At 45.3% G+C, this 14,328-nt stretch overlaps 1 protein-coding gene across 14 annotated transcripts in view; it reads left to right on the top strand.

The window, feature by feature from the left end:
• The window catches only part of LOC110505152 (LIM and calponin homology domains-containing protein 1), a 155,371-nt gene that overhangs the window by 72,863 nt on the left and 68,180 nt on the right, over positions 1–14,328 (top strand). The window contains exon 1 of one of the 14 annotated variants that reach the window (XM_036970369.1): positions 13,721–14,061. The exons of 12 other annotated variants lie outside the window; for them this stretch is intronic. The gene's annotated coding sequence lies outside the window, so the exon portion shown is untranslated. Of the gene's footprint in view, positions 1–13,720; positions 14,189–14,328 lie in introns of those variants that run through there. One more of the 14 variants, XM_036970370.1, reaches the window with a different exon arrangement.

Genomic DNA, 14,328 nt, shown 5'->3' with positions numbered 1-14,328 from the left:
CACCAATGTCTCGTAGGAAACCCTGTCCAACTGACAACTTGAGGCAGCTTGCAGGCGCCCGGCACGCCACAAGGAGTTACTGGAGCATGATGAGCCAAAGAAATCAACCCGGCCAGACACTCCCCTAACTCGGATGACGCTTGGCCAATTGTGCACCGCCCATGCACAATTGGCCCAGCGTCATCCGAGTTAGGGGAGGGTTTGGCCGGTCATGGCTCCCGGTCATGGCTGACTGGGATTGAACCCGGGGCTGTAGTTCCTACAGAGAGAGTGATCACACAGTCGTCCGGAGCAGCTGGTGCTCTCATGCATGCTTCAGTGATGCATGATATCCACACCTAGCTTTGTGTACACTAGTGGTACTAGTGATACCATACAGCTCTGCTCACATGCACACTTGTACAGTTGAAAGTCGGAAGTTTACATACACCTTAGCCAAATTCATTTAAACTCAGTTTTTCACAATTCCTGACATTTGATCCTAGTAGAAATTCCCTGTCTTAGGTCAGTTAGGATCAACACTTTATTTTAAGAATGTGAAATGTCAGAATAATAGTAGAGAGAATGATTTATTTAAGCTTTTATTTCTTTCATCACATTCCCAGTGGGTCAGAAGTTTACATATGCTCAATTAGTATTTGGTAGCATTGTCTTTAAATTGTTTTTGGGTCAAAGGTTTTGGGTAGCCTTCCACAAGCTTCCCACAATAAGTTGGGTGAATTTTGGCCCATTCCTCCTGACATAGCTGGTGTAACTGAGTCAGGTTTGTAGGCCTCGTGCTCGCACACACCTTTTCAGTTCTGCCCACAAATGTTCGATAGGGTTGAGGTCAGGGCTTTGTAACTTTGTTGTCCTTAAGCCATTTTGCCACAACTTTGGAAGTATGTTTGGGGTCTTTGTCCATTTGGAAGACCCATTTGCGACCAAGCTTTAACTTTCTGACTGATGCCTTGAGATGTTGCGTCAATCAATCTACATAATTGTCCTTCCTCGTGATGCCATTTATTTTGTGAAGTGCACCAGTCCCTCCTGCAGCAACACACCCCCACAACATGATGCTGCCACCCCTGTGCTTCACGATTGGGATGGTGTTCTTTGGCTTGCAAGCCTCCCCCTTTTTCCTCCAAACATAAAGATGGTCATTATGGCCAAACAGTTCTATTTTTGTTTCATCAGACCAGGGGACATTTCTCCAAAAAGTACGATCTTTGTTCCCATGTGCAGTTGCAAACCATAGTCTGGCTTTTTTATGGCGGTTTTGGAGCAGTGGCTTCGTCTTTGCTGAGCGGCCTTTCAGGTTATGTTGATATAGGACTCGTTTTACTGTGGATATAGATATTTTTATACCTGTTTCCTCCAGCATCTTTACAAGGTCCTTTGCTGTTGTTCTGGGATTGAATTGCACTTTTCGCACCAAAGTACGTTCATCTCTAGGAGACAGAATGCGTATCCTTCCTGAGCGGTATGACGGCTGCTTGGTCCCATGGTGTTTATACTTTATACGTACTATTGTTTGTACAGATGAACGTGGTACCTTCAGGCGTTTCGAAATTGCTCCAAAAGGATGAGCCAGACTTGTGGAGGTCTACATTTTTTTCTGAAGTCTTTGCTGATTTCTTTTGATTTTCCCATGATGTCAAGCAAAGAGGCACTGAGTTTGAAGGCCTTGAAGTACATCTGCAGGTACACCTCCAATTGACTCAAATGATGTCAGAAGCTTCTAAAGCCATGACATAATTTTCTGGAATTTTCCAAGTTGATTAAAGGCACAGTTTTAAAAACAACTGTACATATCAGTTGTGTCCAGGCGTGGACTTACGTATCCAAAGCAGAACCCCATGTTTGTTCTCTTCTCACACCCTAATTGTGTTGTCAACAGTAGTAAAACCATACCTCTGCGCTCACACACAGGTCTGTGGGTTACAGTGAGACCCTATGGCTGTATTCCCGCATGGTCTTCCACACAACAGAGAGACATATCCCACCAACCTTATAGTTGCACTTACACAATCTACACAGGCTCAAGTGTTCCATACCAGAGCAATGCTGGGCACCAAAACATCAACAAAAATACACACACACACACACACACACACACACACACATACTCACACGGGCCTGTGGGGGAGTTTTAGTGTGATTACTGAGGTGAGAAAGGCGTAAACAAGAGGCCTGCTGTTATCTCAGCCATCATAATAAAACACGGACCAGGCTGGACCAGGCACTCCCCCTTCCTTCCCCTTCCTGTTACAGCCTAATGGGGAAATGGTTCTCTGTGGAATTCCCTGTTGTGTAATCAGGGCGAATGGTGGATAGGGAGCAGAGCGGAGCGGAGCGCGGGATGTTTTGCAGATTGGCTGGTTGCTCTGGTCCAAGGCGTTGGGAAGGCTCAGCATTAGCAAGACGCACTGAGACTCAGGGTTAGCAAGCAGCACTGAGGCTCAGGGTTAGCAAGCCGCACCGAGTCTCAGGGTTAGCAAGCCGCGCTAACTCCCTGGACTACAGGGTGGTTGGTTGGTTGGAGTACTGCTGAAGAGGGCTAGCAGGTTGGTGAGTTGGTTGCAGACCTGGGTCAAATGCATAGGTCAAAGGTTTAGCGGTTCTGAGTGGTGCAGCGGTCTAAGGCACTGCATTGTAGTGCTAGAGGAGTCACTACAGACCTAGGTTCGATCCCGGGCTGTATCACAACCGACTGTGATTGGGAGTCCCATACGGAGGTGCACAATTGGCTCAGCGTCTATGGGGAGAGTTTGTCCGGGGTAGACCGTCATTGTAAATAAGAATTTGTTCTTAACTGACTATTAGTTCTGGCGTAACATTACACAGAACCTGATAAACAATGGATGTGTGCATGCCACTGTATAATTGCAAAAACCCCAGTCATGGCACTGCCTAGTCAGTCAGAATCTTGACTTATGAAAAGAAGTCACTTGTGTGTGACTTTAACACAACTCTCCCCTGATTATTTGAGTGTTATCCTTGACTGCGAGTCTGCGAGGTTGGAATCTGAAACAAATCTGTGAGACACCCATCTCCCTCGGCTTAATCTGTGAACGCCTTTCCCCTGGATACTCTATAGGTGTCACGTCCTGACTATAGAGAGCCCTTATTTTCTATGGTGGAGTAGGTCAGGGCGTGACTGGGGGTTTAGTCTAGTTTATTATTTCTATGTGGGGTTCTGGTTTTGTTTTTTTATGTTGGTGATTTTGTATGATTCCCAATTAGAAGCAGCTGGTAATCGTTGTCTCTAATTGGGGATCATATTTAAGTAGCATTTTTTCCACCTGTGTTTTGTGGGATATTGTTTATGTGTAAGTTACATATTAGCACTCCATTATCGTCACGTTTCGTTTATTCTTTATTGTTTTGTTGTGTGGTTCACTTACTTTAGATTCAAAAATATGTGGAACCCAGATCACGCTGCACGTTGGTCCGAGTATGCCTCCAACGATCGTGACAGAATATCCCACCAAAACAGGACCAAGCAGTGTGCCCAGGAGCAGAGGGTAACATTACCTTTGGAGAAGATTCTGGATGGGAAGGGATCCTGGACTTGGGAGGAAATCCTGGCAGGACAGGATCGCCTTCCTTGGCGGGAGACGCAAGGAGAAAAGGGTGGACAGCGACGACGCCCGGGGGTTCGCGGCCACAGAGAAAGCCCAAAAGAGAGCCCAATTCTCTCTAGTGTGCCTTCACAGCCCAGTATGTCCTGTGCCAGCTCTACCCACCAGGTCTCCAGTGTGCCTTCACAGCCCAGTACATCCTGTGCCAGCTCTACCCACCAGGTCTCCAGTGTGCCTTCACAGCCCAGTATGTCCTGTGCCAGCTCTACCCACCAGGTCTCCAGTGTGCCTTCACAGCCCAGTACATCCTGTGCCAGCTCTACCCACCAGGTCTCCAGTGTGCCTTCACAGCCCAGTATGTCCTGTGCCAGCTCTACCCACCAGGTCTCCAGTGTGCCTTCACAGCCCAGTATGTCTTGTGCCAGCTCTACCCACCAGGTCTCCAGTGTGCCTTCACAGCCCAGTACGTCCTGTGCCAGCTCTACCCACCAGGTCTCCAGTGTGCCTTCACAGCCCAGTACGTCCTGTGCCAGCTCTACCCACCAGGTCTCCAGTGCGCCTTCACAGCCCAGTACGTCCTGTGCCAGCTCCACGCACCAGTTCTCCAGTGCGCCTTCACAGCCCAGTATGTACTGTGCCAGCTCCACGCACCAGGCCTCCAGTGCATCCTCTCAGTCAGGTGCGTCCTGTGCCTCCTCCCCGCACTCGCCCTGAAGTGCGTGTCACCAGTCCGGTGCCACGTGTACCGGCCCCATGCATCAAGCCTCCAGTGCGCCTCCCCAGTCTGGTACGTCCTGTGCCTCCTCCCCTCACTCGCCCTGAAGTGCGTGTCACCAGTCCGTTGCCACCTGTACCGGCCTCACGCATCAGGCCTCCAGTGCTCCTCTCCAGTCCGGTACGTCCTGTGCCTCCTCCCCGCACTCACTCTGAAGTGCGTGTCACCAGTGCGTTGCCACCTGTACCGGCCTCACGCATCAGGCCTCCAGTGCTCCTCCCCAGTCCGGTACGTCCTGTGCCTCCTCCTCGCACTCGCTCTGAAGTGCGTGTCACCAGTCCGTTGCCACCTGTACCGGCCCCAGGCATCAGGCCTCCAGTACGCCTTCCCAGTCCGGTACGTCCTGTGCCTCCTCACCGCACTCGCTCTGAAGTGCGTGTCACCAGTCCGTTGCCACCTGTACTGGCCCCATGCATCAGGCCTCCGGTGCGCCTTCACAGTCCAGAGCTTCCGGTGACAGTTTCCAGTCCAGAGCTTCCGGCGACGGTTCCCAGTCCAGAGCTTCCGGCGACGGTTCCCAGTCCAGAGCTTCTGGCGACGGTCCCCAGTCCAGAGCTTCCGGCGACGTTTCCCAGTCCAGAGCTTCTGGCGACGTTTCCCAGTTCAGAGCTTCCGGCGACGTTTCCCAGTCCAGAGCTTCCGGCGACGTTTCAGTCCGGAACCTCCAACGACGGTCCATGGTCCGGAACCTACAACGACGGTCCACGGTCCGGAACCTCCAACGACGGTCCACAGTCCGGAACCTCCAACGACGGTCCACAGTCCGGAACCTCCAACGACGGTCCACAGTCCGGAACCTCCGGCGACAGACCACGGTACGGAAACTTCGGCGACGGTCAACGGTCCGGAGCTTCCTAACACAGCGTCCAGTCCAGCTCCATGGCAGGAGTCTTCCTCTGCACCGATGTCGAGGCTAGGGCCGGTGTCCAGTCCCGCTCCATGGCAGGAGTCTTCCTCTGCACCGAGGTCCAGTCCAGGCACAGTGTTCAGCCTGGGTCCATGGCTGGATCCGCGGGATGAGCGGATTCTTCAGCCCACACCAGAGCAACCTCCCTTTTGGTTTCAGGTTATGCGGCCGGAGTCCGCACCTTTGGGGTGGAGGAGGGGTGCTGTCACGTCCTGACCATATTGAGCCCTTATTTTCTATGGTGGAGTAGGTCAGGGCGTGACTGGGGGTTTAGTCTAGTTTATTATTTCTATGTGGGGTTCTAGTTTTGTTTTTCTATGATTTTGATGTGATTTTGTGTGATTCCCAATTAGAGGCAGCTGGTAATCGTTGTTTCTAATTGGGGATCATATTTAAGTAGCATTTTTTCCACCTGTGTTTTGTGGGATATTGTTTATGTGTAGTTGCATGTTTGCACTCCATTATCGTCACGTTTAGTTTATTCTTTATTGTTTTGTTGTGTGGTTCACTTACTTTAAATTTAAAAAGATGTGGAACCCAGATCACGCTGCACGTAGGTCTGAGTAGGATTCCAACGATCGTGACAATAGGCTAGGTGTGAACACTGTTTTACTTCCCTCCTACAAGCATCTGCAGTCAGATTATGCCAGAAAGATATTGATTCTATCCTGCACCGTAATCTAATATGATCTGAGTCGTTCCAACTATTCCAATGGCTCAATTCAGAGGAAGGAACATGTTTAATGTCCTTAAGTACATAATTCTTCATATCAATTTGTTCTGAATAGTTTTTTACTGTTTTACGTCTGTTGGGGAAAGAACGTCTTAAATCCGCTGGATTTGAATTCTCTGCGGATATCTCTTTAAGTCTGTGTGTGTTATTGTGCGGGTATTTCTTGGACCGTTGTCCATTGTTTTGGTGTCGGGGGGGGGGGGGGGGGGGGTAGGAGGATGGAGGGGTGGGAAAGAGGAAAAAGGGAGGAATTTGGTTGTTTGGTTTGGGAGCAGCGGCAGTGTGGAGTGAGATGGTTTGTGTGTGTTGTCTGGAACTATTGTTTTCGTTTTTCTCCTTTTTTCTACTCTTCCTCCAGTTTCTTTGCTGGTCTTGGTTTCTCGTTACTGACTACTGGATTTATCAGGAAAGCTATTGAGTGGATGGGGTAGCTAGCTCCGAAAAGGGCTGAGCATTACCCTGTGGCCTCCAGCATACAGTGAGCAGGTCTGCCGCTTTGAGCGCCTGTACAGTGTGAACACACACAGTGACGCGGAGCGTTACCCGCCAGGCATACAGCAACAATCTTACTGCCACCTTATTTGTATATAACCACCCATTCATTATTTACATTTAGTTACACACCCACATATCCCCCCCCCCTCCTTTTGCATCAACAATGGTAAAACTCTGCTTAATCCTAACCATGAGGTTATTATTGACACCTTCTTACGCACACCAAGGTAATCATGTTCTGCCCTTCATTTGTGACTTACAACCAACCAAGACCCAGATCAACTGAAAATAGTACATCAACTGACCATGACCCAGATCAACTGAAAACAGTACATCAACTGACCATGACCCAGATCAACTGAAAACAGTACATCAACTGACCATGACCCAGATCAACTGAAAACAGTACATCAACTGACCATGACCCAGATCAACTGAAAATAGTACATCAACTGACCATGACCCAGATCAACTGAAAACAGTACATCAACTGACTGGCTGTTAGTAATGCCCAATAAGCCTCACCCCTCATAGACTTAAATATATGTTTCTGCATGAGTATATTTCAGCAATATGGTCCTAGGGGGTGTGGTATATGGCCAATATACCACGGTTAGGGGCTGTTCTTATGCACGATGCAATGCGGAGCCCTTAGCTGTGGTATATTGGCCATATACCACAAACCCCTGAGGTGCCTTATAAACTGGCTACCAACGTAATTAGAGCAGTAAAAATACATGTTTTGTCATACGCGTGGTATACAGTCTGATATACCACGTCTGTCAGCCATTCAGAATTCAGGGCTCGAACCCCCCAGTTTATAATTGTGAAATATGTTTATATTTAGCATCACTGTTGTACTGTAGTAGCTTAGGTTTGCTTAAAGAAAGAAAATGTGACAAGTTATATCTTGTGTCCTTTGAAAATCTGTGGTAGACTATTACATCTTTGTACTATAATGAATATCAGCTATTGTAGTATGCACCAAATACACCCGTGACCGTGTCAACAGGAATATTTCCCACATTCTGGACTACTTTGGCTCCCTATGTCGTAGAAAGAAACGCCTATCATATCTTTCTGTCAACATGGGGCTCCCGAGTGGCGCAGTGGTCTAAGGCACTGCATCTCAGTGCTAGTGGCGTCCCTAGAGACAATGTTTCGATTACAAGCTGTATCACATCCAGCCGTGACTGGGAGTCCCATAGGGCGGCGCACAATTGGCCCAGCATTGTCCGGTTTAGGGTTTGGCCCGGGGTAGGCCGTCATTGTAAATAAGAATTTGTTCTTAACTGACTGACACAAGTAGGTCCTTGTGGCCTTTGTCCTGATATTTCCTGCCAGCTTTAAAGGTAGACTCACTGTTATGACAAGTAGCACCGCAGATATTGCGATGAGCGCGATGCAAGACTTTACTCTCACGTAGCCACACAGAGTATCTGGGTTCGCTTCCTGCTGCTACGACGTGGTATACAGTACCAAAACAGCAGAGAAGTTTACCATCGCGCTACAACGCTCTTAATTGTTGTGTAAATTGACCGACCATTACTGTTCATTTTGTGCTTTGCTGAGTCTTTAAGGCATTGTGTCCCCTTATTCTCACATAGTAAACTAAACCAACCCAAATTAATGCGTAACCACACACTTTGGAACAGACCCTTTATAATCCATTATCTTAGCATTTATAAGCAATGCAGGCATTACAAAGCGTAACCAATCTGTTACTCACAATAGGAAAGTGAAAAGCATGAAAGTGTGATTTCACAATGTCTCCTCTACACCCAGCCTCCACTTTGTAATAAAACCATCCTTTTTAAACCCACCATATTGTGCCAGATCTCTGTGGCTAACTGGATTTCACTGGATTCTACTGGACTTAACGAGATTTAGTTTGGCCTCCTCCAGTCTGCATTTAACTGGTCTTGATTGCCCTCCTAAACCCTTTCCATCCTCCTCTTCTTTCTTTCTTTCTGCCAACATCAGATTCAGCTATCCCTACAACAGACTTTTAAACTGTGTAATTCAGTTGTGGTAATTGGGAATTGGGAAGTCTCTGTCCAATGGTAGGCCTACTGTATTTACTTCATTTCAGTCAGTGATTGGTGAGTCATTTGCAAACTTCAAGCAGATTCTGAATTGGTGATGCATTGCCAGTCAGGCTTCCCTAGTTGTGAGCAAATAGTTTGGACATTTCTAGGAAGTTTTGTTTGTAGTGTGCTTGGTGAAGTTAATTCTTGGATTTCAGGATATGGATTTCTCTAAATGGAAACAACCTTATTTAAACCATGAATTTTCCCATATTAGAACATATTTACCCATAACCAGAAATATATAGATATATACAGGTAACTACCAAAATAAAGGAAACACCAACATAATGTGTTGGGCCACCATAAGGCGTTGGGCCACCACAAGCTGCTAAAACTTTTACAAGTGTCTGGAATCTATGAACTAGGGATGCGATACCATTATTCCACGAGACATTCCATCATCATTTGGTGTTTTGTTGATGGTGGTGGAAAACACTGTCTCAGGCACTGCTCCAGAATCTCCCATAAGTGACTGAGACAACCATGGCATATGGTTTACATCGTTTTCATGCTCATCAAGCCATTCAGTGATCACTCAGAATTGCCCTGTGGATGGGGGCATTGTCATCCTGGAAGAGACCACTCCCACCAGGATAGAAATGATAGATCATGGGTTGAAGGGGATCACTCAGAATTGCTGTGTGTTTATTGCCGTTTAACTTGCTCTCTAAGGGGTTGAGGGGACCTTAACCATGCCAGGAGAAGGCACCCCACACCATAACAGTGCCACCATAACCCTCATGGACTTAAGTGTTTCCTTTATTTTGACAGTTACATGGCAGTTTAAAAACGTGCAGATTTTTAAATGTATATCAGTATTTGTCATCAGTGTGTGAATGCAATGCTGATTTGGAAGAAGTTAATATCCTTGAAGAAACTACCAATTGTGCTGTATTTGTAGAGAGAAAAATGGTACTCTCTTGCTGATTGTCTTTTACGTATCCTGCTGGCAGAGCGATATCCATCCACACCCTCATTGTGTGTGTGTGTATGTGTGTGTGTGTGTCTGTGTGTGTGTGTGTGTGCGTGTGTGTGTGTGTGTGTGTGTGTGTTTGTGTGCCATTACAAAACTGAATTTTTTTGCGGTTCTTTGGCAAATTTGTTGCAAACTAAATAGTGTGCTACAAAATGTTGACAGCATTTTGCAAATGTTTGCCACTTGTGGTGAATTTGTAGCAAACAGTTAGCAGCAATAATATGTATTGCCACTAGTGGCAAACAGGTCACCTGAGCTGTCAGATTCTCCCCAAGGAGAGGTGGGTGTGGAGTCAGGCGCAGGAGAGAGCGAATGTAAAGAAAGGGCGTTTATTTTAAAAGACCAAAGAACAGGAACAGGACCACAATAGTAGCTTCAAAACAACCGTAACGCAGTCCAGAAAAACACCTGTTCAACAGAACACACGAAAACGCAACCCAACAAATGACAGTAAACGAAACAATCCCGCACAAAACCAAAGAGGGTAGGGCGAGATAAAAATACCCCACTAATTAACCAAAATAGGAAACAGGTGAACGAAAAGGCAGTCAAAACCAAACGAAAAGGAAAAAGGATCGGTGGCAGCTAGTAGACCGGCGATGACGAGCGCCGAGCGCCGCCCGAACAGGGAGAGGAGCCACCTTCAGTGGAAGTCGTGAAATGAGCTTTTTTTCTGACAGACAATTCTCTCAAGATTCTATTTGAATCTGTGGAAAACCTGTGGAAACAAGTTCGAAGACCAGTAACTGTTGATGACCAATCAGGGGGATTAGAAACGTCTATTGGAAAATGAAAACCAAGCTGTCTAGCTAGCTACCTACCAAAGTGTTTCAGTGTCTAACTTACTAATTAAACTTCCTAATAAACTTTAACATATTATTAGCTAAATTATGCCTAGTTAGCAATGGCAAGTTTTATGGGAAAGAGGTTAACACATTTTGTTGATACCTGTTTCAATCTGTCAGTACCACTGACTGGCTAGCGCTTAGCTAGCTAACGTTAGCTATCATATTCTTGCACAATTAATGTGATAGGTAGCTAGCTAAGTAACTATTTACCTAAACACTTGTATTTTAAGGTGAAAACGTTGCTGTCTTAATACCAATATGCATGTCAATATGATAGTGTCACAGTTCAGTAGCATGTTAGCTAGCACAACAGCTAACATACAGTAGCAACAATGTGAGTTGATCTGACATCAAAGCAAAACTTTACTTTTGCAGATGGATACCCTTTCCCACTTGTGGTGTTGAAAGAAGCTGGGAGGAGGATGCATCAACACCCTGGAAATATGTTTGTAGAGCAATCACTCAACACTTTTTTTGAGTGATAAATTAGTGTATTGTCTTTGAGATTGATAAGGTAACTAAATGCATTTATTCTCAATTGATGCTCATACATTCATTATTTGTAACAATTAGATATTTCATTGCTTTAAACTAGTAGTGGCTAGCTCAACACAGATTGAGGCCTTCAATACTGATACAGATTGAGGCCTTCAATCAAACCGAGGACAGAGAAATGTGTGTTCACCAGACAGGTCAAGGCTTCTTGCATGCCTGGATTTGAGATGTAAGTTACACTCAAAACATTTCTGGGTTGTTTGGATGACCCAATTCCTGGTTTGCAGGCATTGGGTCAATAGTTGGGTTGTTTTCTTCAAAAACATCTAGGTTGGGTTGTTGGTGCTGGGTTACTAAGGTTGAGTGTTTTGGCAGTCTGAAAGCTCAGTAATCAAAATCAAAATCAGTAAGAAACAAACTATATGAATTATGAATTTGATGGTCATTCAGGTTCAAAATCGGTTGTCCAATCATAATTTGGTAGCTAGCAGTTAGCTTGAGCATTAGCTAACGTCCGTTAGCTAGCTAGTCATAATATTTACTAGCTAGCTAACGAAAAGCCTCATGACCATTCTCGTGACGCTAGCTTCCTGGAGTGTTTTGTGGCGTAATATAACTAAATGTACATTTTGTGTCAACGCTTGGCTAGCTAGTTAGCTAAATACACTTCAGTGTCTGTAATGGTAGATTAGCTAGCTTACTACCGTAGCTAGCTAGCTAAGTCTGCCACATCTTCTGGACTATGTCGGACACTGTTTCACTCGTCAGCTAATGTTAGCTGTCTAGCTAGGTTACCATAGCTAGATTTGACTTATTCTCCATCTGTGCTAATTTAACCAAGCTACAGTTGAAGTCAGAAGTTTACATACACTTAGGTTGGAATCATTAAAACTCATTTTTCTACCACTCCACAAATTTCCTGGAAACAAACTATAGTTTTGTCAAGTCGGTTAGGACATCTACTGTGTGCATGATACAAGTAATTTTTCCAACATTTGTTTGCAGACAGATTATTTAACTTATCATTCACTGTATCACAATTCCAGTGGGTCACAAGTTAACATATACTAAGTTGACTGTGCCTTTAAACAGCTTGGAAAATTCCAGAAAATTATGTCATGACTTTGGAAGCTTCTGACATTATTTGTGTCAATTGGAGGTGTACCTGTGGATGTATTTCAAGGCTTACCTTCAAAATCAGTGCCTCTTTGCTTGACATCATGGGGAAATCAAAAGAAATCAACCAAGACCTCAGGAAAAAAATTGTAGACCTCCACAAGTCTGGTTCATCCCTGGGAGCAATTTCCAAATGCCTGAAGGTACCACATACACCTGTACAAACAATAGTACGCAAGTATAAACTCCATGGGACCACGCAGCCGTCATACCGCTCAGGAAGGAGATGCGTTCTGTCTCCTAGAGATGAACGTACTTTGGTGTGAAAAGTGCAAATCAATCCCAGAACAACAGCAAAGGACCCAGTGAAGATGTTGGAGGAAACAGGTACAAAAGTATATATCCACAGTGAAACGAGTCCTATATCGACATAACCTGAAAGGCCGCTCAGCAAGGAAGAAGCCACTGCTCCAAAACCGCCATAAAAAAAGCCAGACTATGGTTTGCAACTGCACATGGGGACAAATATCATACTTTTTGGAGAAATGTCCTCTGGTCTGATGAAACAAAAATAGAACTGTTTTGCCATAATGACCATCATTATGTTTGGAGGAAAAAGGGGGAGGCTTGCAAGCCGAAGAGCACCATTCCATCCTTGAAGCACGGGGGTGGCAGCATCATGTTGTGGGGGTGCTTTGCTGCAGGAGGTTCTGGTGCACTTCACAAAATAAATGGCATCATGAAGAAGGACAAGTACGTGGATATATTGAAGCAACATCTCAAGACATCAGTCAGGAAGTTACAGCTTGGACGCAAATGGGTCTTCCAAATGGACAATGACCCCAAGCAGACTTCCAAAGTTGTGGCAAAGTCAAGGTATTCTCTCTACTATTATTCTGACATTTCACATTCTTAAAATAAAGTGGTGATCCTAACTGACCTCAGACAGAGAATTTTTACTAGGATTAAATGTCAGGAATTGTGAAAAACTGAGTTTAAATGTACTTGGCTAAGGTGTATGTGATCTTCCGACTTCAACTGTATATACACTGGGGATAATAAGCGACACCTAGAGGTGGTGGAGACAATCACAAGGACAGGTGAACCAGATCAGGGTGTGACATAAACATCCTAAGGTCAACAATCACATACTGTTCACATTCCTCTCATGTAAATGCTGTAGCTACATAAAATATTAAAAAACAATTTATTTGACAAATATCCAATCTTTGCTATTTTCTTTAATACCATGCTGATGATTTGTATCTGTTAAGACATTGAACACATGTTTAGTATATGTACTACATTTAATGTTTTAGTTTTTATTCTCTGAATGGTAAGTTCATTTAAAGTTGTGATTTGGTTTATTTAGATACATTTCAATGTTGTTAACACACAGTAACCAAAAACAAAATGTTCACCATAAGTTCCCAGAATTGTTTGCCAGATGTTAACAAGTTTGTCCGCAAATTTACCGCAACAGTTTGTCCCCAAAAATGATTTGCATGTGAAAATATGAGCTTGCTGCAAAATTGCGAAAACTTGGCCAAAAGTTTGCCCCAACTGTTTACCAGGAGCCTGTTTTTTCGGTATGGGTGTCTATGGGTGGGGACTCCTCTCCAGAGTAGCTGAGATGGCACTCTCCCAAACATACAGGATGCCGGAGGGAGGGGGGGGGGGGTAATTTACCACATTGAGAAAGGCTCTGGAACGTGAGAAAATCCTGCTCTGTGTGTGTGTGTGTGTTTGTGCGAGAAAGACGGAGAATGAGAGAGGAGAGAGTGAGAGAGGCTGGGAACTGAAGACCAGAAGGGAACAGGAGCCTTAGCAGGGTCAGGTCTTACCAACTGAACAAAGGACCGTAGGACACCTGGCAAGCTCTGTATAGAAGACAGAGAAAGAGAAAGAACAAGCAGATAGGGAAAGAGGAAACGGAGAGAGAGAGAGTGAAAGAGAAAGTTGCAAATAGATAGGGAAAGAAAAAAGAGATTGCAAGTGAAGTGTGTGAGTAAAAATCGGAGGGAGGAAGAGACTCGAAGGGAGATCAACCAGGGAAAAGAAGGGTGAGGATAATTTAAGAAGCAAGTCGGTTGCGAGAAAGCAAGAGTTTGTTGAACCAGCAGCCTGCGACGGACAAACCATGTCGGGAACATATCCTGCCTCTGAGGGGACTGTTTTCCTCTTTCTGGGGTGTGTGCGTGAGTGTGAGCGTGCGTGCCTGTGTGCATGTTTGCTTGTGTGTGTCCATTAGAGGTCGACCGATTAATCGGACTGGCTGATTAATTAGGGCCGATTTCAAGTTTTCATAATAATCGGAAATCGGTATTTTT

Source organism: Oncorhynchus mykiss, chromosome 31 (assembly GCF_013265735.2).
Source record: "Oncorhynchus mykiss isolate Arlee chromosome 31, USDA_OmykA_1.1, whole genome shotgun sequence".
In the NCBI taxonomy this organism is placed as follows: Eukaryota; Metazoa; Chordata; class Actinopteri; order Salmoniformes; family Salmonidae; genus Oncorhynchus; species Oncorhynchus mykiss.
This window is presented reverse-complemented; position numbering and strand designations above follow the sequence as displayed.